Source organism: Taudactylus pleione, unplaced genomic scaffold (assembly GCF_031769625.1).
Source record: "Taudactylus pleione unplaced genomic scaffold, aTauple2 ptg000006l, whole genome shotgun sequence".
Classification (NCBI taxonomy): Eukaryota; Metazoa; Chordata; class Amphibia; order Anura; family Myobatrachidae; genus Taudactylus; species Taudactylus pleione.
Genome location: NW_028284409.1, coordinates 30658777 through 30683987, shown reverse-complemented (window position 1 = coordinate 30683987; position 25211 = coordinate 30658777).

Sequence of the window (25211 nt, the reverse complement as noted above, 5' to 3'; positions counted from 1 at the left end):
ATTTAAGCTGATATTTGGATTGTTAATTATCCGGGAAACCAGAAAATGCCTAGTATTATGAATATAATATTAGCTAACATGGTACATTAGAGACAGAGCAAGACACTATACTTTATAGTTTGTTTTTTGAATATTCCACTTTCAATATCAGATATTCTCTAGCATCTGTAGAATTACAGGGTACTCTCATGTGTGTATGATTATGGAAATTAGAAGCATTCTGAAACAATGTAAACACTTTCTTCATTTAAAAATATACCTATTTCTACCTATGTGTGGGCCTGATTCAGCAAGGATTGCTTTTGCAATTATGCACGCAGTGTTCTGAAACTCCTGAACTATTACATAAGACCCCTAGAGTCCCTCTATAGAGGGTCTTCGACCTATAAAAGCACCTGCTGTTCCCCTAGTATTAGATGTACACATTGGTACTTAGACGGCCACCAGGTTTATTGGCTGGAGTAGGAACATATACTTAAAAGAGTCAGGGTAATAGCAGAATCAGAATGGTTAATACCTGTTGCTTATGCAACAGACAGGAGACCGCTAAGTACTGTATATCGGCTGGAGTAGGAACAGATACTTAAAAGAGTCAGGGTAATAGCAGAATCAGAATCCACAGGGTTAATACCAGGACAGTTAGTAAACAGGCGATTTAGCAGACAGCAACAATAATCCACACAACAAGACTTGCAAATGTAGCAGCCCAGAATCTGACAAAGCATATATATATATATATATATATAGTGGCGTATTTAGGGCTAGTCGAGCAGTTCACATGTCCAGTTGGTTTTAATATGCTGTTTTCTCCTAGCCTTTCACAGCTCTAACTCAAACATCAGTGGTGAATGATCACCCATCTCCCTCTGCTTCCTGTCAGCTCTTACCAATCTCCTCCATGATTTACATGTGTGTGACAGACTTCTTATATGTCCCTTTATATCATAAACGTTGAAAATGAGAGAGAGATTAAATATTTTTTCTTTTTTTTCTAATATATCTCTTCCTCCACAATACCCACCACATACCAATCACCACCCACTGACACATATGTCAACCATGCAGGAGAAAAGTGCAAATACCACATCAATCACAATGCACTATTCACAGGGTAATATGCATATATGCAAACTATTTTGCCCACAATGCATCTTGTTTCTTATTGATCCACTCATTCCTTGTGTTGACATATAGAAAGCAATAAATAGTGCTTTGAATGTAGTGTTACAAAAAAAAAGTCTTCCTATTTCTACAGGTGTGTGAATTAAACTAACCCCATCGTAAGTTTGATGAATTTTTATTTTTTAAACATGTATTATTTATCATTATTTATTATTTTTATATATGATGCTAAGTAGTAAATGTAAATCTTTGGCTCTTTATACATGTACTACTATGAGGTTTTTATCTCTGAAGTAAGATACTGATCAAAGGATATATGATCATCTGGTGTGTATAAGCAATTGAACAATCATTGCTAATGCCTGGAGGGATATAAGGAAGTGCCAATGGTTAGGGCACACAGTCTTGAGAAAGTCCCGGTTTTCACGGGACGAAACGCGTTGACGTCATCACCCAGGCACCTGAGATTGTTTTACAGCACATCACCACTTGCAGCACGCCTATTTGGAGTTTTTTGCAAAGCGCTAGATGCCGATTCATCCCCGGAGCCTACCGCCAGCTGACACACAGCCATCGCTTCACCAGCAGCACCAGTCTCCGGCTGCACGTTAGTTGGCTCTATCCAGCTGCGGCTTCACAGCGTCCGGACAGGCTGAGCTGGGATGGACACTGGTGGGATCACGGACTTTCAGGGGTGAGATACTCCAATTTTCAATACCCACCCATTTATCCTCCAGCGTGACTGCATTTCATACTGGGACGCCAGTAGTAATTGCAATCTAAGCAGTGCAAGTGAGTTACCTCACCATTGGAAACAAATTGCTACATTTGTAGCCACATTGGTGTAGGAGTGGAACATTAAAACACTGTGCTGTAGAAACCTCAGTGATACAGTTACACTCTCACATAAGCTAGAGAGTTTGATCTTTGCAATTAATTGATTGATATTTCCTGTTTGATTCTATTTATGTATATTTGATCGCAAGCACTAGTATTTGTGGATTACATTGTATTAAAGCATCAAATTTATTTTATTTAAGCCTCCTGTTTAATTCAACAGACAGCAAACCTTATGTAGAGTTTTTCAATTTGAGAATTCAACAGTGCATAGCGCAGTAAAACAATTTTACACTTTCTTTTGTTTCTGTGGAGACTTTTGTCTCTAGGTTTTTGACCAAACCTGTATTACTTGCAGCTGGCACTGATTATAATTAAACAAATTTGGTATTGAGCGCCGGGATATTTGTAGCTTTGACTGCAAATAGTTTTTTTCAAAACTTGTCTGAATGACCATTTTCAGCAGTTTTCTGGCATTTACGAGCAAATTGCTGATCATCATTTACTCCAATATGTTACCAGATTTTCATTCCAACCAATCAACTCATTGGATGGTTGAACAGAAAATCATTAGGGGTGTACCCAGCTTAAGTGTTAAAAATGTAAAAATATATATTGGAATTTAAAAAAAAATTGTCTCCCTATTTCTACAGGTGTTTGAATTAAACTACCCCCAGTGTAATTTTAGTATATTAAAATCCACCCAATGTGAGTGATTGGACATGACCCTTCTGGGCTGTTTTTTCTTCAATAGTGGGGGATTGAACATTACCCTTCTGGGCTGTCTTCACCACTTCACTTCACTTCACTAGAGGGGGATTGGACATGAGCCTTCTGGGCTGTCTTCACTTTAATTTGGGGGATTGAACATGACCCATCTGGGCTGTCTACTCTTCTCTCTAAAGATCATTACATGAATGTGATATGAGTGCAACAAAGGCATTGGTTGTTAAAACCATAATGCATTATAGGTAGCATAACTTCTACATATGCAAATTATTTTACCCAGAATTTCACCATTATCACCACAGCACCATTCCCATCCACACTGCTCAGCAGTGCAACATTCGCACCATACCCAGTAACCCCACACCATACTCACCCACATTAACACAACCGTTTTGACCACTACACCAAGGTAGAGTGCACCTTACCCCCTTTATTCCCATTCTAACTCAGTGCAGGAACAGTACTCCCGCACAAAGGTGCAGCACTCTGTACCACAACACACCACCCCCTGATCAACAAGAGCATAGTTCTACCCCCCATTTTCACATTATCCATCAGCACCCAGAACTGCAGCACTAGTGACCAGGAACAGCCCACACACTAACCTATACCCCTACAAGACACAACCAGGAACCCCCCTATCAGAGCTGGATTTACACCTCATGGGGGCCCTAGGCAAAATACCAGTTTAGGGCCCCCTCCCTCAAACAATCTACAGCACTATGTTTTCCCTAATACCTTAACCCAAACAACTAAACTAACCCCTTTAGTGCCTAACCCTAACTCCCCTCCAGTGGTGCATAAACCTAATCCCCCTGTCCTTAGTTTAACCCTAACCTCTCCCCACTCGTGGCACCTAAACCTACCCCACTTCCTCCCTCCCTCCTGGCAGCTAACACCTCACCGACCCTGCTATACTAATGATCAGGATACCGGCTGTCTGGTCTTCTGGCCAGAAGTGGGGATTCCAGTGATGGGATTTCGAGAGCATCCCAGCTGTAGGTAAAGTAACTACATGCCCCTTGCGAGGGACCAGCTAATTTGGGTGCTAAGAGGAAGGCCATTAATGCAGAATGGGTGAGAGGAAGGAGGGTATTAATGCAGAGTGGGTGAGAGAAGGCAGGGCATTAATGCAGGTGAAGGAGGGTATTAATACAGGGTGGGTGAGAGGAAGAAGGGTATTAACCACTTGCCTGGCATGGTCGTATCAGATACGACCATACCGGACTGGGCTTTCCCTGACATGGTCGTATCTGATACGACCAGTCAGGAAAGCTCTGAGGGCGGCTGCTGGAAAATAATTTTCTAGCAGCCGCCAATCACAGAGGGACCTCCTGGTCCCTCTGCACACTGTCCCTCCCTGTGGGCCGGCCGATCACTGATCAGACAGCCCAGCGCCGGCGCAAACACCCCCGACAGCAGCGGCAGCCTGGCGGCTGCTGACAGGGCGGAGAAGGCAGTGCTGATAGCGCTGTCCTTCTCTCCCTCCCCCTCCGGAGAGCAGCCGCTGACAGGGCAGAGAAGGCAGCACTGATAGCACTGTCCTTCTCTCCCTCCTCCGGAGAGCAGCAGCCCAGTGGCTGCTGACAGGGCAGAAAAGGCAGCGCTGATAGTACTGTTCTTTTCTCCCTCCTCCGAAGCTAAAAGCAGCCCGGCGGCTAATGGCAGAGCAGAGCAGCTGCTGGGTAGAGAAGGACAGCGCTATCATCACTATCCTTCTCTCTCCACCCCCACTAGCAACAGCCCGGTGGCTGCAAACTAGACAGAGCAGCCACCGGGCAAATAGAAGGTAGCGCAATCAGCACTTTTCTCTACCCACCCTGTTAGCGGCTCCCCAGCCGCTGCAAATAGTAGAGGGAGCAGCCGCTGGCCAAAAAGCCAACCCATTCTCTCCCTCCTCCATTTTTGTAACCCCACCCCATATATAAACATCAAAGCCCTATATATACACAGTATACAGTGTATATATATATATATATATACTGTGTATATATATATATATATATATATATATACACTGTATATATATATATATATATACATATACACTGCATATATGTATATATATACATACACACACTATATATATGTGTGTGTATATATATGTGTGTACATATATATATATATATAAAATGTGTGTATATATATATATATATATGTATATACACACACGTGTGATCTATATACATGGATATATACATATACTGTATATATACAGTATATATGTGTATGCGCGCATATATATATATATATATATATGTGGAGCCCCCCAACCGATGTCAAAAAATCGATTGTTTCTATTGATGGTTGAACCAATTGGCCATCGATGGTACAGCTGTCAATGACCAGAACTACAGTATACCATAAAAAATGTAATTTTTATGGTATATGGTGTTTTAAAAAAAAAATTGCTTTGAAATAGTTTTAAAAAGATGTTCTTGACCTAATTCAATCATAAAAAAAACACAATTTCGGAGCGGTTTTTGGAAAAAAAATTTGTCAGTTAAGTGGTTAATGGAGGGTGGGTGAGAGGAAGGAGTGTGTTAATGCAGGGTGGGTGAGAGAAGGGAGGAAATTGAGCATCAATACCCTCCCTCCTCTTACCTACCCTGTATTATGACATTTCATTTTTAACATATGGATCATTTATATCCAACCCATACTGTCCAGCCCACTTTAAATGATAGCCCAGTAATAATAGATATCCTTGAGTTTGATCTACTCCCCATTTATATTACACCTCTGCTAGTGTACTGCAGTTACCACCCAGCGTAAAACATTACTATCTGTTATCAGGCTGTCCCCAGATTGCTAATCAGCTCAATGTGTTGCCATTTCATGTTTTTAGAAATAATGCAGATTTTTCCTTCCTGTGGGCAATAGGAATTACATAGCGTACAATGATATTTTACAGTGCAGACTTCGGAGGGGTTGGGTATGAGATGCTGGTGCTCAGGGATCCCGGCTGTCAGAATCCCGATGCTGGCATCCCGACAGGACTAGCATACCAACACTTGTTAGTCAGTATGCTAACCCTGCCCCCCTAGTGCCTAAACCTAACCTCCCCCTCCCTGAATCCAAAACCTAACTCAACCCCAGTGGTGCCTAACCCTAACCTTACTCCTTGGTGCCTAACCCTAACCTTCCCCCTTGGCGCCTAAGCCTAACTTCCCCCTCCCTGAACCCTAAACCTAACCTTCCCCCATTCATGCCTAACCCTAATCTAACCCCTAAAACTAACCCTCCGTAATCTCTGCTACTTACCTTTGGTATCCCGGTGGTCAGGCTGCCTGTGCCAGAATTGTCAGAGGCATAGTGATTCCGGCATCAGTAATATCAGCGCTGGCATTTTTTTTTTTTAAATTGTTATTCTTCTTTTGCTACAGTAGCTTGTTTTATTAGTCAGTATCTTTACCTCAAAAATTGAGGTAAGGATACTGACTAGTAAAACAAGCTAGTAGCAGAGTAAGCAGACAAAGTAGGCATGCAGGATGGGTTAGGTCAGAAAGGTCCCTTCTCCAACTAGGATCTAGCAGCATCTATTCAGGATGGAAGGGCAGGAGAGCAATGCCGGCTGCAGGGACAGAAGTGAGTGTTGGCAGTGCTGTACTTACACAGGGTGAGATGCATCATCCTGGCTTCCAGACTGGCTCCTCCCGGGCACCGCTGCTCTGTACACCCTCTGACTAAGGAATTTGATGGCCACAGTGGTGAGTTTATTACAGAGACCCCTCATGCGCAGCTCCTTCATCCTGAACAGGCCAGCGGTGATCTTAGATCATCCTTTCCGCACTCAGAGCCTGTCACTTCCTTATGAGGAGTGGACCTGCCCTGCCCCTTGGCTTAAGTGACAGACACGGACACTGACAGCAGTGTGTCAGGGCCAGAGCAGCTGTATTCCTAGCAGTAGTCTGCATAATGAACCAGCCAGCCTTGAGTAAATACCCCCCCATTAAATCCACCACTGGTGCTGTCTGCTTCTGGTGGCACTGGCAGAGGCTGCTGTGCTGAGGTGGCAATGGAGCTGGCTGGAGTATATGGGTCTGGGAGGTGGCCGGCGGGCATGATCAATGACCTTCCAATGCACAGTGTGTGACAGTTAGTGGTGCTGCAGTGGGACTCTGGGAGAGTGGGCATGTCCTCGTGACATTGTGATATCATGATGTCACACGGTACTTGCACACTGCATCTCTTGGAAAGTTTCATCAGACAGATTTTTTGGGGCAAAGGGGGCTGTCCACGGGCCCCTTGGGACCCACCGGGCCCTAGGCGAGCACCTAGGTTGCCTTATGGGAAATATGGCCCTGTCCTCTATTTACAACACACCCAGGGCACCATAGAGAAATGTACACATGGGCATTTTCAACATAAGAGACACACACGTAGATAGGGCCAGACTCCTTTTACAGGAATTAGACCAAAGAGCCACATTACAGAATAACAGCACCACTTTTTGCCATACCTACCTCCAGTTAGAGAAACTTATCACCAGGGAATCCAAAATCTGGTGGGATGCACACATACTACAGTGGTACTTCAACAACAACCTTATCCCAAAGGGCCTAGTAATTCAAAAACACCCACACACAGCCACAACAATCCCACTTTCATGACCAAATGGAACAGCATACTTCATGACTGCTCCAAATCACTCATCAACCTCATCATTACACATCACAAAGAAGATCTAGCTCTTCTAGACAACCAAATGAACACTCTTGACAAAAACTTGGACCCCTACAAAGGGGAGGAGGAATTCAGGAACCTTGTGACACTGACACAAAACAAATTCAACAAAACAGAGAAAGCCATAATCGAGAAAAAGAAAGCAAAAATCATATGGGACAAATCTGGACACCACCACTACCCCAGCACCCACAAGAAAAACACAGACACACATCACAATGCCAACACCTCCATTCTGACTGCTAAGAACACACAGACCTCAACAGACCCAACATCACATCACTGACACATACCCGATAACCCCACAGGCACCCCCATATACAAGAAACTAGAATTAACTTATCAACAATACATGTCCAAGATTCACAACACAAGGAACCCATCAGACATATGCAACACCAACAAAGAGGATGACACAAACAACCAGGAACAAGATTCAGACTACAACACATCATTCAGCATTCACGAAATAGAGAACCCATCTGAGACCAAACACTACAAACACTTAGCCAGACAGTCACTCAACCAAGGGTGGGTCAACACACTCAGAAGGGCACACAGATGAACAATGGTCACACCATTTTTTAGATCTTGAGGTAGGCAACCATGCCTGCCTACAACCACCCCCCATGAACACCCCAAACAGACCAAAACACAAGTTAGACCAATGAGACGAGGATGCAGAGGCGGATAAACCACCAAAACCCAAACATTGACCAATCCCACACATCCACCAGCACAGGCAATTTCAACCTCAGTAGCCGTGCCCTCACACCAAATGACATCTCTGTACTGAACAAAGGACTAAAATTTGCTCAACAGAACCCATTGAACAAATTTGAAGCTTACCTTGGTGTAAACAGTTTCATCCGTAAACTCACCCTCAAGAAATACTTCATGTCCAACCCCATCACCAAAGAACCCACACACAACCAATACAAGCACACCACAATCAAACACCCATCCAGCTTCTTCCCCAGTCACCTGAAAGGACACCTCATACATACCTTCGAACATCTAGTAACAGAGGACATAAACAAACTTAACTCCCCAAACAAATTACACAACCCAAACCTCACCGCAAATGAAACAAGTGCACTGAACAATCTCAAATGGGACAGATACCTGATAATCAAACCAGCAGACAAGGGGGAGGGTATAGTTCTCTTAGACAACCCGACTACATCACAGAATCACACCACATCCTCCAGGACAAAGACACATACGAGACACTCAAATCCGACCCGACACAGAAGTTCAACCAAACACTCAAACATATGTTACTGACCGGATTAGATACAGGTATCCTCAACAAGCAGGAATACAACTTCATCCATAACCCAAACCCTGTCATACCCATATTTTACTATCTCCCCAAGATACACAAAAGCACGACAAACCCACCAGGCAGGCCCATTATTTCAGGCCCATTATCAATTCCATCTCATCGAATCTATCACAATGCATCAACCACTACCTACAGAACACAACACATACTGAAAATACTTGAGGACATCTCCTGGGGTGATGACCACTGGCTAGTTACCAGCGACGTCACAACAGCATTGGACACCATCTCAATCAGGACAACACACTAGAACCAGAACAGATCGCATTCATCCTCCAGGGCATAGACTACATACTCACACACAATTACTTTTGATTTGACAGGGACTTCCTCTTGCAGAGGACTGGGACCACTATGGGGACCAAGTTTGTGCATAGTTATGCTAACCTGTTCATGAGCAGTTGGGAGGACTCCCACATATGGACAGGTCATGGCTGGGACGCGAACTTGGTCCTATGGACCAGATACATAGACAACGTCCTCTGCATCTGGAAGGGTCCCCTACACACACTCTTCGGCTTCATCCAACACATCAACAACAATGACAGGAACCTCAAGTTCACAACCAACTACATTCAATCCTCTGTTAACTTTCTTGACCTAGAAATATACATAGACAATGACCAGATACACACCAAGACCTTCCAAAAACCCATAGATGTCAACAGTTGCATTCTCTCCAGCAGTGGTCATCAGCCCTCCTGGCTCAACAACATCCCCACAGGACAGTTCAAGAGCATCAGACTCAACTGCACAAAACTCATGGACTGGAATGGTAGTGCAGGAATGGTTCTCCCGCACAAAGGTGCAGCACTCTGTACCACAACACACCACCCCCTGATCAACTAGAGCGCAGTTCTACCCCCCATTTTCACATTAACATGAATTCTTTCACAGGAACTGGAAGCTACATACTGAACGCTATAGCCAGCATCTGAGCAGAGAACCAGCAAAGGTAAAAAAGGAAGAAGATCCAATTGGTGCAGGGATAAGGTAACAGAGCAGTAAGGTGGGAGGACCTCATGGAGTAGCAGCCCAGTGTCCTCATCACCTAGCAACAGGAGTGAGAGAGCCACCTGGCGTATTGAGGTAAATCAAAGTGTTATGGTGGCTTGTGACAGCAGGATTGCAAACTGGCTGCAGCTGAAAGCTTCAACAAAGCTGACAGCTTCCCTTCTGTCTAGCAACAGCCAGGAATAAAAACTGATAAGGCGGTCAGAAATACTGGTAGTGGATTGTAACAGTACCCCTCTTGAGATGAGACCAAGAGTCCCCTAGCACCTGGCTTACTAAGGAACTGTTGAAAAATGCTCTTTTGAGACTGGGGGCATGAACGAACCTTTCTGAAACCCACGACCTCTCCTCCAGACCATATCCCTTCCAGTGTACCAGTAACTGAAGCCGACCTCTCACCCTCTTGGAGTCTAGAACCTTATCCAATTCATATTCTTGATGACCCTGTATCAAGACTGGAGCTGGCTCTCTAGGAGAACAGACTGGAAGTGGTCAGAGAGCATGACTGGCTTGAGTCGAGAACAGTGGAAAGTACTATTAATCTTAAGGGAAGCTGGTATTTTCAAGCGGAATGCCACTGCATTCATTTGTTTTATTATTCTGAAAGGACCAATGTACCTGGGGCCTATTTTCTGTGAAGGCTGATGAAGTGATGTTTTTTGTGGACAACCTAACCAATTGGCCCACCTTGAAGTCATACGGTCTTATTCGCTGGTCAGCAGAAACACAGGCACGATTAGATGCCCTTAGGAGAGCCAGATAAACTGCCTTCCAGATAGCCCAAAGACTAATGAAGGGAGGTAAGGATCTGGAAGCCTTTTGTAGTGGCTCAAAGGAACCAGCCCTCTGATGGATTCCGGTAATACAGAAGAATGGAGAGACTGATGCAGCAGAATCCTGTTTTGATACTTGGAGACATAACATTGGAGGTATTGCTCCAGTGATTGATTTACCCACTCGATCTGTCTGTTGGATTGCTGCTGATACCCAGAAAATAGACTCAAAGTGACTTTGAGAGCTGCACAAAAAGCTCTCCAAAATGCTGGCACGAATTGAGATCCGTGGTCTGACACAATGTCTTGTGGGAGGCCATGCAGTCAGAATATATGCTGCAAAAATAACTTGCATCTTTGCTGAGGGTAAGCCTGTCAGTGGAACTAAGTGGGCCATCTTACTGAAATGATCCACGACCACCTAGATGTATTAAACTGACTTGACCTAAGGTCCACAATAAAGTCAATGGTAATGTGAGGCCATGGTTTCTGAGGTAATGGTAGAAGCAGAATATGTCCAGTAGGTGCTCTGTGGGGACCTTTGTTCCTGGCACAGATAGTACAACTCTGTACAAACTTCCATGTGTCTTGAGTCAATAATGGCCACCACACTAAACGAAGACAACAGTTCCAAGATTTTAGCCACCCCAGGTTGTCCCAAGGCACTGTTGGCATAGAACTGTGAGAGAACTGTTGCCCAAAGATTCTGTGGATCAAACAGATGCCCAGTCAGAGTCTCAGGTGGTGCTTGGTCCTCAAAAGCACTGATCTGGGCTGTGAGGTCTTAGACCAAACCAGCATGGATAATAGTGGATGGAATAATAGATTCCACTGGTGTCACTGCAGTTTAAACTGACTGAAAGCTGCATGAAATAGCATCCGCCTTGACATTCTTTGATCCTGGTTTGTAAGAAACAATAAGATTGAATCTGGCAAAAAACAGCCCCCACCTCGCCTGCCTGGGACTTAGAGCCTGATTCAGACCCACTCTCTAAGATGCATACTCTCGCTGCTGCCGATGGTATACAGTATGTATGCATTGGGCACATGCGTATGCATCGCAGTGCGCATGTGCATACCTTAGCGAAAGTTCACAATGCATTCTCTCGCTGCACATAGCAGAGTGAGTGACAGGGGAAGCCATTTGTAGGCAGTAACAGGGGCTGGCCATTAAAAACAGAGTAGTGGAGGTGCAAATGCAGGCATGCCTGAACATCTCAATGGCATTTTAGAGGTGTGCATAATTAAAAGACAACATCATAGTACACGTCACCTGGCTTTTTTTTACACTGAAGTGCTCACAGAGCTTGCGGCAGGGTATGGTCAACCTCAAGTGCTGTGATAGCATCCGATGTTACCCAATGTACCAATGGTTGCATACACTTCCTGGACATGACATGCACAAGTGGGCGTCTTAAAACAGGCTGGTGGGTGCCTGCATACACTATGTGATTACTCGATAAGAAATACTGGGCGTGCTAATGCATTGCTGTGCGATAGCACTACCTACGCAATTTGCATACACATTGTGCGAGTGATCACATCTAGTGAGTGGCTCTTAATCAGGCCCTTAGCCTTTTAGCTGACTAAATGAAGGTGAGATTTTTGTGGTATGTGTAGACAGTGACAAGATGTCTAGTACCCTCCAACCAATGTCGCCAGTCTTCAAAGGCCCATTTAATGGCTAAAAGCTCCCGATTGACAACATCATAATTAGCCTCTGCTGAGGAAAACTTGCTAGATAAAAAGGTACATGGATGAAGTCTAGAGTCCGTGGGTCCTTTTGATATAGGACAGCGCCTTCTCCAACCTCAGAAGCATCTAATTCCACCACAAATGGCAATGCTGGGTTTGGGTGCTGAAGAACAGATACTGATGTGAAGGCTGCCTTGATTTTATTGAAGACCTGGATAGCTACTGGAGACCAATGGACAGTATCTGTGCCTTTCTTTGTCAACTGCACAATGGGATCTACAATCTGGTGAATGACTGGATAAATCTGCCATAATAGTTGGCACAGCCAAGGAAGCACTAAATGGCCTTCTGATTGGTGGGTTGGGTCCACTCTAGCACTACACAAAAAACAGAAGGGCGCTGTGGTTATGAAAGTGGTATTCCAATGCAGCTCTCTAAGGGGTGGCTGTCCCCTTGAAAGGAAAAACAAGAGAAAATGTGGGAGAGCGCATTGGGGTGACCAATAAATAATGTTTAATAAATGAATAAACAATCTGTTGACAATAAATCTATACATAAAATAACAAATAAAACCATAGATCATGAGAAGTACCAAGATGTAATGGATTGTATCTGTGAATACAATGCAGATGGATGAAAAATGTATATCAAAAGTACCACATGTATTGGATAAAAATCCTAAAGGGGAAAAATGTCTAGGTAGGCACTGTGGTGCAAAAATTAAAATATGATTAGAAAAATGAAAGTAATTGTCTCAAATGTACTCCAATATCCGTATAATAATCATCCATGCACTGTTGTGCAATGTTGAAAATATGATAAAGAAGTCCCGAATATTTGATGCAGATAACGTATTAGTTAATCCAACATAATTGATTGGTCAACAGCATTTAAATAAGCCTCATTAATAGGCTGAAACCACCAGTAAGTTGAAAATGAAGGGCAGTGTCCGTAATGCCACTCCGATAATCAAAGTCGCCGTGCAGAGAGATTGTGTAGTCTCCTGATGGGGAGTAAAGCCTCCAATTGCTGGGGAATGTCAGTGCGGAGGATCAGCTGCTCTGGTGGTGAATGCCGCCGTATGTTGGAGTAATGTAATCTCCTGCTGATTGAGAATCTCCGCTAGCAGGGCCACGAGGGAAAATTTAAACTGTAGACGGCTCCTGTGGTTTAAACCACCGTGGATCGTGATACCAGGGCCGTAGCTAGGATAGTGTGGCTGGAGCCATCGCACAGGGCACCACAGGTCAGGGGGTGCTGTTTGGGCCTATCATATTTCTGTTTATTATCATTCTTGCTTGTAGCTTCTTCTTATTTAATCCCCAGCATCTCCTGGCCTCTCCTATCTCTTCCCTGGCCCTTCCCCATGATGCCATGGCCCTTTTTTGGGTGCATCATGTCCCTTTGAAAATGAGTGGGGTGCCAATGCTCTTTCTGGCACTGGGCACCAAAAAGTCTAGTTACTGCTCTGCGTGATACAAGTCCCATATATAATTGTAGATGAATGAAGAAATAAGGTGTCCTTTCCTAATGCGTTTCTCGGCCCACGTCTCTCTGGCCATTTCCTCAGAGGTAGTCACCTCTGAGGAAACGGCCAGGGAGACATGGGCCGAGAAAACGCTTTACATCGCTCTGGACCTTCCTCAGGTGATGTAATGGCAAAAGTATGGGTAAGTGGGGATGGACCCTCCTGCTCTAACATTCGTTCTCTGATGCATCGCTCTACCCTTATGACCAACTACATCAAAGCATCCAAGGAGCTCGGCGATGGATACTGCACCAGATTATCTGTTATCTGTTCTGTTAGGCCTAAACAATATGGACTGCGTAATGCTGGGTCATTCCAACCACAGTCATTGGCCCAGCACTGGAATTCTGTGCAGTATGCTTTCGCGGTACTCCTTCCTTGCCGGAGAGAATGAACTGAGCCTCCACTGTAGTAGCTCGAACCGGATCATCGTAGAGATCCCCCAAGGCAGCGAAGAAGGCATCCAATGACTGACGGGCTGGATGTTCTGCAGATAGACCAAATGCCCAGGTCTGTGGTTCACCTTGGAACAATGAGAAAACAATCCCTACTTTTTGGACCTCTGATCCAGAGGAGTGTGGTCTCATCCAAAAATATAGCTTGCATGCCTCATGAAAATTAAGGAACTGACTCCGATCTCCAGAGAATTGATCTGGCAGATTCATCTTGGTTCTTTAATAGCTAATGCTGCCAATGGAGTAGTGCGGAGACTTTGATCATGAAATGCTACTTGGGGGGACAACTCCTGAAATTTCTAATTCAGCGTCTGAAGCTGATCAGCTAGGACAAATTCCAAACAGTATAGGATGCTTTCAGCTTGGATCACATGAAACTAAAACATGGAACAAAACAAGATTGTCAGTAGCAGAAGCATACAAATGTGCCCTCATACATCTATCCTTTTTGTGGTATTTGGCACAAGAGCATGGCATGACTTATATGCTCTGCTGGTAGCAATACCTTGAATTTCATACTTCCACCTAAATGAAGCATTTCATACGAATTGTAGCCACATACAAAGTTGCCTGTATTGTACTAGGCTCAATAAATTAGTACTTTTTTCCCAAAGGAATTTGTATAAAGTCACATATTAATCACAACGATGCGTGGCATGAAGCATGGCATGTCTCACTTTTATTGGACCTCTGGGCCTAATTCAGACCCGCTCGCGAGCGCTGAGCGCTCGCACGTGCGTCGATGGTGCCCTAATGCGCATGCGCACGATGGAGGGAGCTCCGTCGTGTGCATGCGTGAGACCTGCATAGCGACAGCCAAGCAGTCGCTATGGGCCTCGCACCAAAGGGGGCGTGCTGTCGATGGTGAGTGACAGCACGCCCTCTTTGGTGGGCGTGCCGGGGGCGTTGCTGCCCAGATGGAGGCATTCCCATGGGAACTCCTACTGTCTGGGTCCGGCCCCACTGACATCACTAGTAGTGTCAGTGGGAGTGCTTTTGGCTCTGATAGAGCCAAAAGCACTCCTGGGCTTGCGGCAGCGAGACCCTACCGCAGGGTCTCGCCGCAAGCCCGATGGTCGCGATGGTCATGACCATCGCGACCTTCTTTTTGGCCGATCGCATAAGCTGTGGGTGGTCACCCACAGCTATGCGAGCGGCCAGGAGGCCGCTCCATTTTTAGGTAGGGGGGCCCTGATTCAAAGCGAGCGCTCTGGTCAGAGCATCCGGCTCTGAATCAGGCCCTCTGTCTTTTTAGAAACACAGTAGCACACAGCAGCTTAATGCACTGCCAGAGCCAGTGTCCAGGGTACCCATGCATTGTCATTTTGTTGCCTTAGCGAAGTAAATAAGATACATATTTTGTAAAAAACTCTATAGTGAGATGCATGGTGTGGCTTATTTTGAAGTCTGTAGTGCACAACACAGGGCTATATTATCAGCAGAACCTATGTTGATAGGTGTCAGCATTATGTGATGGAGGTCAGTCCACACATTGAATAACTTAACCAGGGATTAGCTTATTAACCAGGTAGAACAGCAAGATGTGAGACAACACAGGGATAATGCAGGAATATACAATATGAGACAGATACAGTCAGGAGTGGTTTAATGCAGGTGGCATGCAGTGTTTGCAATGTGCACCTTTAGATACATGCAGTGTTTGCAGTGGGACTTGCATTGCAGCCAGCAGTGGTGGCATAATGGTGTTTGGTGGCACTGCTGTGCTTATATGTGGCATATGCCAGGGGCACAGTGTTTCTCCAGAGCAGGTTGACCGAAATGGGGTGGAACTGCGTTCCATCAGTTCCCTTTGGAGACTGAACCAGTTCTGCCTCCTCTGGCCCACCTAACCCATGATGTCATCCCAGTGCCCCAGGGAGTTGCTGGGTGCCCGCTAAGATTTTGTTACCAGCAGGAGCCTGGCTCCTTCCTTCCCCACATCAGCAGCTGGAGGCTGGAGTTCACTCCCATAGTACTCTCCCATAGTTACAAGGAGCGGGCGCCCAGATGGAAGGTAAGTATTGCAGGTTTTTTTTGTGTAAGTGGCACTACTAGTAGGGGCACTACTAATAGGGGCATTACTACTGGGGCAATTACTACAGGAAGCATTACCACTAAGGGCATTACCACTGGGGGCATAACCACTGTGGCACTACTACAGGGGGCATTACCACTGGGTCACTACTACAGGGGGTATTACTACTGGGGATAATACAGGGGACATTACTAATGAGGGCACTACTACTGGGGGCACTACTACAGTGGACATTACTACTGGGGGCATTGCATTGGGTGCACTGCATAAGGGGCACTACATAAAGGGCACTACTGAGGGCACTGCATAAGGGGCACCACTACTGTAGGCTCTGCATAAGGGGAACTAGCACTGTGGGCACTGCATAAGGGGCACTATGACTACAGTGGGCTTAGCATAAGGGGCACTACCACTACAGTGTGCATAGAATAAGGGGCACTACTCCTGTAGGCATTATGTGTCTGTAAGCATTATGTGTAATGGGCACTACTGCTGTGGGCATTGTGTAAGTGGCACTACTATGGGCATTATGTGTATTAGGGCAACCAATGTGAGCATTATGTATAAGGTGCACTAATGTGGGCATTGTTTAAAAGGGGCACTGCTGTGTCAAAACAAAGGAACACTACTATGTGGTGTAATGTGAATCAGGGGCACTATGTGCAGTGTAATGTGAATATGATTGTGCTACTGTGTGGTGATTTTTGAATTGAGGGTACTATTGTGTGACCACATTCCTTTTTTGAGATCATGCCTATGGCGATTGTGCAGTCCTTTAATTAAATAAGTGCCCATGGGGTGAGTTCCACCACTTCTCTAGGACTACTTTAAGCACTGCTCCAGAAACATGGAGGAGCAACTCCTATCTGGCTGGATGAGGTAGGAAAAAGAATGCTTGGTATGGCGCCCATACACAGAAGGCACATTGGGTCAGATGTTATGCAAAAGAGTTAGAGGAAGTACACCAGAACTTGGCATAAAGAAAAAGCCATGTCCACTGCATTATAACACTTCTTACACAGATTCAGACTCATTTGCACACAGATGTCCAAATTTTGCACATCAAATTGATGAGTGTAATCTAGCAAAGTAGTTTGTTATGTACAGTTATTTTATTTTGAGCAAAAAAGTGTCTCAGCGTGGTTGAGTCATCCGGGACCTAGATCGCTGAGGGGGGTTGTTTGGAGTGACTGAAGCCACAGTGTGTGAGGACACTTCTGTAACAAATGTCAGGTATTTCAGCCAATAGTGGATAGTAATGAATTATTGTAAAATCCGACCTGAAGTTGAAATTAGGCACGCTGTCTTAGGCAACAAATAATGGCCCTCATTCAGAGCCGCTCGTTAGCGGCAGTACGCTCGTTCCGAGCGATGTTTGCACATCTGCGCATGCGTACGGTTTTTAGTACGCATGCGCGAACCAGTCAGTGCGGCCAAAAATCGTTTGTACGCTATATAGCGAGTGCCTGCTATTTTGAGTGACAGAATGAGGCGTATGTGGGTGGTAACAGGGGAAGGTGCTTGAAAATGGGGAGTGGAGATCCGAACGCAGGCGTGCTTAAAGGTCAAAACGGGCGTTTTAAGGGAGTGCATAATTAATACAGCAGCGTCATTGACCACGTCACTGGGCTATTTTATAGCCAGAACTGTTCGCAAATTTGTGGTAGCAAACACCAACCACAAGAATAGCGAGCAGTTCATACACTGGTCGATGTACTCGATTAATCTAATAAATAGCGGACATGACGTATGGTGCGAGCGGCCAGGGGGCGTTTTTAACAAATAAACGAGCGTATGTTTTGCTCGCTCGTTCAGACTTAGAGGTGTGAACAGACTGCAATTTGCGAACGGATCATTTGAATAGCCACCCCTTGTTTTGGAACGAACGACCGCAAATAGCGAACGGCTCTGAATCAGGCCCAATGTCCAGTACTGTGGTTCTCAATTTACAGAAGGGACACAGAGGGAAGTACAATATATTGTAGCACCAACTGGTAAATGCTGAGCAGATGCAGGGCAGTCACCAAGAGGCAGGGAATTCAATTACCCTCTCTGTCTTGCACCTTCTATTGGGACAGTGAAAGGAGTAAGGAAAAGCTTGCTAACTGAGAAGGGTTTGGAAATACACTCAGATACTGAAGATAAACAATGCCAGCAGCCTGGCAGACATGGATTTAACTACCATAGGTGCAAGGGAGTCAGCTGCTATGGGGTCCAGAGCTTAGGGGGGTCCATCTTCATTGTCAAAGTTACATGTATTATATACATTTTTCACCATTGGGTGGTACATAGGAGCGTTTACAAACTTTTGCTATGGGGTCTTCAAATACCTAGTTATGCCCCTACTGGCGGACTAGATGATCTGACTAGTAGCAGGATGCACGGGTCAAGTCGAGTGCTTTTCAGGTACCTTGATGTGTGAAATTGCATAAAGGGCTTTGACATTAACAGTGCGGAATAGTCCGAGAGGTACCTTGCCAACCCAGGGAATAAAATGTTTCAGGATCACTACTGAGAGATTTTGTGGTAGCAATATGTGAAGTGGAAGTGAAGAAGCCCTTGATCAGTAAATATTTAGGACTAGTATAACATTAGCTGACAGTCTCCATGTCCTGTTAACATGGCTGCAAGGCCATGCCCCTATTCTATTTTTTCAAAATCTTTTTATTAAGGATTTTTCAGAGACAAGTGGTGCAGATATCTTAGATACGACCACCAAAAAACAAAACAGTTGCCTATGCAATAGCCAGATATGAAAATAGCAGTAACCAAGATGGTACAAGAAATTGAAAAGTTAACAAACGCAGTCCTCAAGGCTCCCCAACAGCTCAGGTTTTAGAGCTATCCATGGTTGAGCACAGGTGATTAAATCAAATTGACTACAGTTCTAATTAAGTCACCTGTGTTTAACCATGGATATCTCTAAAACATGAACTGTTGGGGAGCCTTGAGGACCGTGATTGGGAACCTCTAATATAAAGAATAAGATGTTTTGACATAAGTGTGTAGAGTGTAGAAAATAAAATATATGCAAATAATACAAGGGGGGTTCAAAAGAAGAAAGAAAAAAAAAGAGAAAGACAAGGGGAAACACTTAAGGGTAAGAATGGGGAGGTTTTTAATTTTTTATACATCAAGATCTAATAAAAAAATAAGGTGGCCTTGCTTGTGGAGGTATTGCTAGAACATACTGTAAACATATGTTTACTAGTTTGTACTCAGGGAGGTTGTTAGGGATAATGGAACCAAGACTTGCTGATTACATCAGAGGAAAGCAGCCTGTAGTTCTCCGGCTGAATTAGAACTCCCAGCATCTGTGATGTTTGCTGGGCCTAATGGAAGTTGTTTGTCAACAACAGGTGGCGTGCTTCTGGTTACCTCAGCCTGCTTTACGCACTGTATGTACCATCTAAATATATTTGTATGTGACCAATATACACAACTAATTTTTGTATTAAATGTATTTGCAGTGCACTTTATTGCACACATCCTGGCAGGAAGATGCTCTGTGCTGCTGCTGCTCATATTTGCCCACCCCATCAATTTGGTGGTTCAACATTTTCTTTAAAAATATGAATGGGGCATACAGGAGATGCTGTCTGTGGCCATTACAATTTCTGGACATTCATAAATCATAAAATTAAAAATGTTAGGCAGCAATGCCCCAAACAGCACATAATGCAAAGAAAAGAGGTGCAAGATGGAATAGTCGTTGGGCCCTCCAACCCACCCTTATGTTGTAAATATGAAACAGAACATTCACAGTTTAACAAACCAATCACTTCAGCGACAGGGACTGCCACTTGTGGCTGAAATAATTTGTTTGTTTGGACCCCCACAAAACAAGCTGCCAATGCACAGTGGACATTGGTGACAATGATCCCATACACAAACTGGCTTTACAACATGGTAAGATCAGATGTTGTCATCATCATCATCATCATCATCATCCCCATCAGTGTGTACATCCTCTTCTTCACACAATATAAATTTGTCCCCGCTGGAATCCACCATTACAGGCGCTTCTGTATTTTTTTTTACTTAATTGCTGGTAAAGGTCTTCCTTGTGGAATTTGTAATTAATTTTGATGAACATCATCTTTTCCACATTTTGGGGAAGTAACCTCCTACGCCAATCACTGACAAGGTTCCCGACTGTGCTGAAAACTCTATCAGAGTACACACTGGAGTAACTTATGTAAAGCAAAGCCAGTTTGTGTATAATCATCCACCATTCTCTGAATGGTGACCGTATCAGACAAAGTCACAGTAGACATGTCACTAATTGTAGGCAGTTATTTCAGACCCAACCAGATGTCAGGTTTTGCTGACTGATATGCATCACCACCAGCAGTGGGTCTCTTAGGAAAATTTAGTTTTTTCCTGGCAGCCGCAGAAACTGAAGGAGGAGATACTGCCGTGTCATGTGCCGCTTGAGCTGAAAATTTTTTCACCAACAGCTCTTTGCATCTATTCAGATTTATGTCCGTCAGAAAGAAAGACACATGGTATGACTTAAACCTAGGATCAAGTATAGTTGCCAAAATATAGTGATCTGATTTCAAGAGATTGACGATCCTTGGATCCTGGCAAAGTGAATGAAGGGCTTGATCTACAAGTCTGATATACTTAGTGGCATCATTCCATTTCAGCTCCTCAGTCTTTCCAGCTGCTTTTGCAAAAGTCTGATTAGGGAAATGACCTGACTCAAGCTGGCAGTGTCTGAACTAACTTCATGTGTGGCAAGTTCAAAGGGTTTGAGAACCTTGTACAACATGTAAATTATTCACCACTGCACTTGACTAAGGTGCATTCCTTCTCCTTTCCCTATATCATAGGCCATAGTGTAGCCTTAGAGGTTCTCAGTGGTATGCCTCTGAGTGAAACCGGTGATACCCAGGGTAGCCTGCCTTTGAATGAGCTGGCATTTGTTAGATGCTGCTGCTGCTTGAACTGTTGGAGACAATACACCTACCAAGTTGGCTGTCACAGTCACGTAATCTTTAGTTTTCCCTATCCCACTTGTCCACATATCTGTGGTTAAGTGGACAGTGGGCATAATGGCATTTCGAGGACATTAATAAGGTTTTAATGTCCTTGTACCGATTGGGAATTGGTATTGTAGAGAAGTGGAATCTAGAAGGGTCATAGTAGTGGGGACACATGACCTCAATTAACTGTCTAAAACCCACTGCATTAATGGCGGATACTGGATGCACATCTAATACCAGTTAAGCTGTTATGGCATCAGTAATCCGCTGTGCAACTGGGTGTCTGCTCTCATACTTGTTCACCATTGCAAAGGACTGTTTGACAGTCAAATGTTTGGTTAAACTTCTAAAAGTAGTCTTCTTCCTGGTCCCCTTCTGGGATGAAGATCCACTCACAGCAGCAGAAACAGGTATAGCACTCAAGGATCCTTCTGAGGAACCACGGATAGGAGAGGGGTCAGCCATTCTTAAGAAATTAGATGCAGGACTACTTCTGATCAGGATTGAGGATGTTGATGATGATGCAGGTGTTGGTGGTGGAGATTGCCGGAGCTTGGATCTAACAGAGAGAAAGGAGCAGCTAGGTGACACTGGACTGATTGTTACATTTTTTTTAGCCAAAGTTCCTGAATATGAAGAACACTTTAGTTTGATGAATGCACTTCAAGTGACGTAACAGAGAGGATGTTCCTAGATGGTTTAGGTCCTTACCTCTACTCACTCTTGCTAGGCAGAGGTTACAGATGGCTTGATAACTGTTGTCCAGATTTGAGAAGTGGATTTTTTGGTCCTTTGTCCAGGCATGACAACAATGGGCTTTTTCCTACCATGGGCAACAACTGCTGCCTGATTTACAGTTTTTACACAAACATCCTCGGCATCAACATCCTCTTCATCATCCACATCCTCATCATCCTTGTTAGCGCCAACTACAGAAATATCCTCCTCATCCTCCTAGTGCAATTCCACATAAGCATCCTGGATTTCTAAGTCAGCATGTTGACTTGTGCTGCTCATATCCACATTTGCAGAGGGCACACAGATGGTGAAAGGAGGATACTCTTCAAGTAAAGTATTAGAAAGGTCAGGCTCACACATGTCAACCGCGGACACACTTGGACTCTCCTCAGGGATCTATGACTTTTCTGAGCACACTGTTGGTTCATGTTCCTTAGTGATTTTCATTTCTTTCCACTTTGTGTAGTAAATTGCATGTTGTCAATTTTTTGTTTCTCTGCAGCTAACATAGATTTTAATAATATTTTTCTTTAACACTGTAAAACATTGCTTGCTTGATTTTAGATCCCTTGACTTACAGTAAGCCCTGTATGCCCTTGTGCATCGGCTTTAGTAGATGATGTAGATGGACTAGTATTATCATGACTGGTGGCTCTGGAAGCAGCTCCACCACTAGTAGATGGTTCCTGCTCTCCTCTCAACTGATCGTTCTCCATATTAACAAACACGAATAAAGTGGGGTACAGCACACATGTCAATTTGTACCAATGTTATATATTACACTGCGGTATCAATGACCTACAGTGTGAATATTTTTTACGAATACACTGCCTTTTCCACTAACAGTGTGACAATATTTTTTACAAATACACTGCGTTTTTCACTTACAGTGTGAATATTTTTTATGAATACACTGTGTTTTCCACTTACAGTGTGACAATATTTTTTATGAATACACTGCATTTTCCACTTACATTGTGACAATATTTTTAGTGAATGCACTGAATTTCCACTAACAGTGTGACAATATTTTTTTATGAACACACTGCGTTTCCACTAACAGTGTGACAATATTTTGTTACGAATACACTGTGTTTCCACTAACAGTGTGACAATATTTTTTACAAATACACTGCGTTTCCACTAACAGTGTGACAATATTTATTACGAATACACTGCATTTTCCACTAACTGTGACAATATTTTTTATGAATACACTGCGTTTTCCACTTACAGTGTGACAATATTTTTTACAAATACTCTGTATTTCTCACTTACAGTGTCACAATATTTTTTACGAATACACTGTGTTTCCACTAACAGTTACCCCTGGATGGACACAGCAGACCCTGGTTAGACACAGAAGCCCCTGCCCTTGATGGACACTGCAAACCCTGCAGTGTCCATCAAGGGCAGGGGTTTGACAAAGCAGCCCCTGGATGGACACAGCAGCCACTGCCCATGAATGGACACAGCAACCCCTGGATGGACACAGAAGCCCCTGCCCTAGATGGACACAAGGATAGTGCAGCCCCTGGATGGACACAGCAGCCACTGCCCCTGGATGGACACAGCAACCGCTGGATGGACACAGCAGACCCTGGATAGACACAGAAGCCCCTGCCCTTGATGGACACAGCAACCCCTGGATGGACACAGCAGACCCTGGATGGACACAGCAGCCCTTCTTGGATGAAGCACAGCCCTGACAGCCTGGGACACAGCAAGCAAATGGCACCAATTACAGTGGGGGAGGGACTTTTATACAATTCACAACACACAAGAATCCAACAGTGGGATGATGATGTTTTGCCTCGCTTTGAGATCCGAGTCAGGCGGAAAAAACCCAAGCTGGACTCGGATTTTGTCTCGGATCTGCAAGTTCGGGTCGGTCCGGTTCTCAGAGAACCGGACCCGCTCATCTCTACTCAGAATATCATGAAACTTACACACCTTTAGGATCAAACACAGAATTCGGAAGGGAGCAGTGTTGGACTGGGAAATTAATGGCCCACAGGGGTAATGCAATGGTAGGGCCCACTGAAGGGAGTTGGCACAAAGCTGAAGGTGTGGCCAGATGGGGGTGTGGCTAGCTAGCAGAGAAGCATTAAGTTAAAAAAAAAACTGCACAGATCCAGAGCCAAATTAAAAATAAAAACACAACAATAATAATGCTGAATCTGGTATTCTAGTTATAGTTTAAAACCAGGTAAGTAATAATTTGTATGTCCAGTCTTCATAAGGCATAGGGATTAGAAGATGCAGCTCTAGTCACACTGGGTAAGCTTGGATACAGGGATCAGCATTGTAAAGTCTGAAATGTATGTATGATTGTATGGTGAGAAAAAAAGCATTGGGTAAGGGATGCTGGTGCTCGGATTCCCGGCGGTCAGAATTCCAATGCCGGCATCCCGACAGGGTTAGGATACCAACACATGTTGGTCGTATCCTAACCCTCCCCCTCTCCCTACCCTAACCCTCCCTCCCCATGCCTAAACCTAATGTCCCCCCTAGTGCCTAAACCTAACCTACCCCTCCCTTTCCCTAATCCTAACCCTCCCCCTAGTGCCTAAGCCTTACCTTCCCCCTAACCTTGCTACTTACCTTTGGGATTCTGACGATTGGGATACAAGTGTAGAGATTTCGACAGGTATCAATATTCCGGTGCCAGCATTCTGAGTGCTGGAATTCCCGCTGTCAGATTTATGACTGCACCCCGGGAAAAAAACATTGTAAGTCCTGTTACATTAATGTAGAGTGTCGCAGTTCCCACCATATAATACAGTGTTGCAGTGATCACCATATAATACAGAGAGTGCTGCAGTGACCCCCATATAATACAGAGAGGGCTGCAAAGTCCGTCATATAATGCAGAGAGTACCCCAGTGCCCACCATATAATGCAGAGAGTGTTGCAGTGCTCACTATATAATGCAGAGAGTGTCCCAGTGCCCACCAAATAATACAGTGTTGCAGTGATCACCATATAATACACAGTGCTGCAGTGACTGCCATATAATACAAACAGTGCTGAAGTGACCACCATAAAATGCAGAGAAAGCTGCAGTGCCCACCAAGTAATGCAGAGTATTGCATTATTGCACCCTTCACACACACAATATTAGTACACCCCCCCCCACACACTAATACACAACCCCACCATAGGCAATATTTAAATACAGCACCCACAGAAAAAAATACAAATCCACTCCGTCCCTCCCATATACCAATCCCCATAGCTAACACTAAAACATTTTTTAC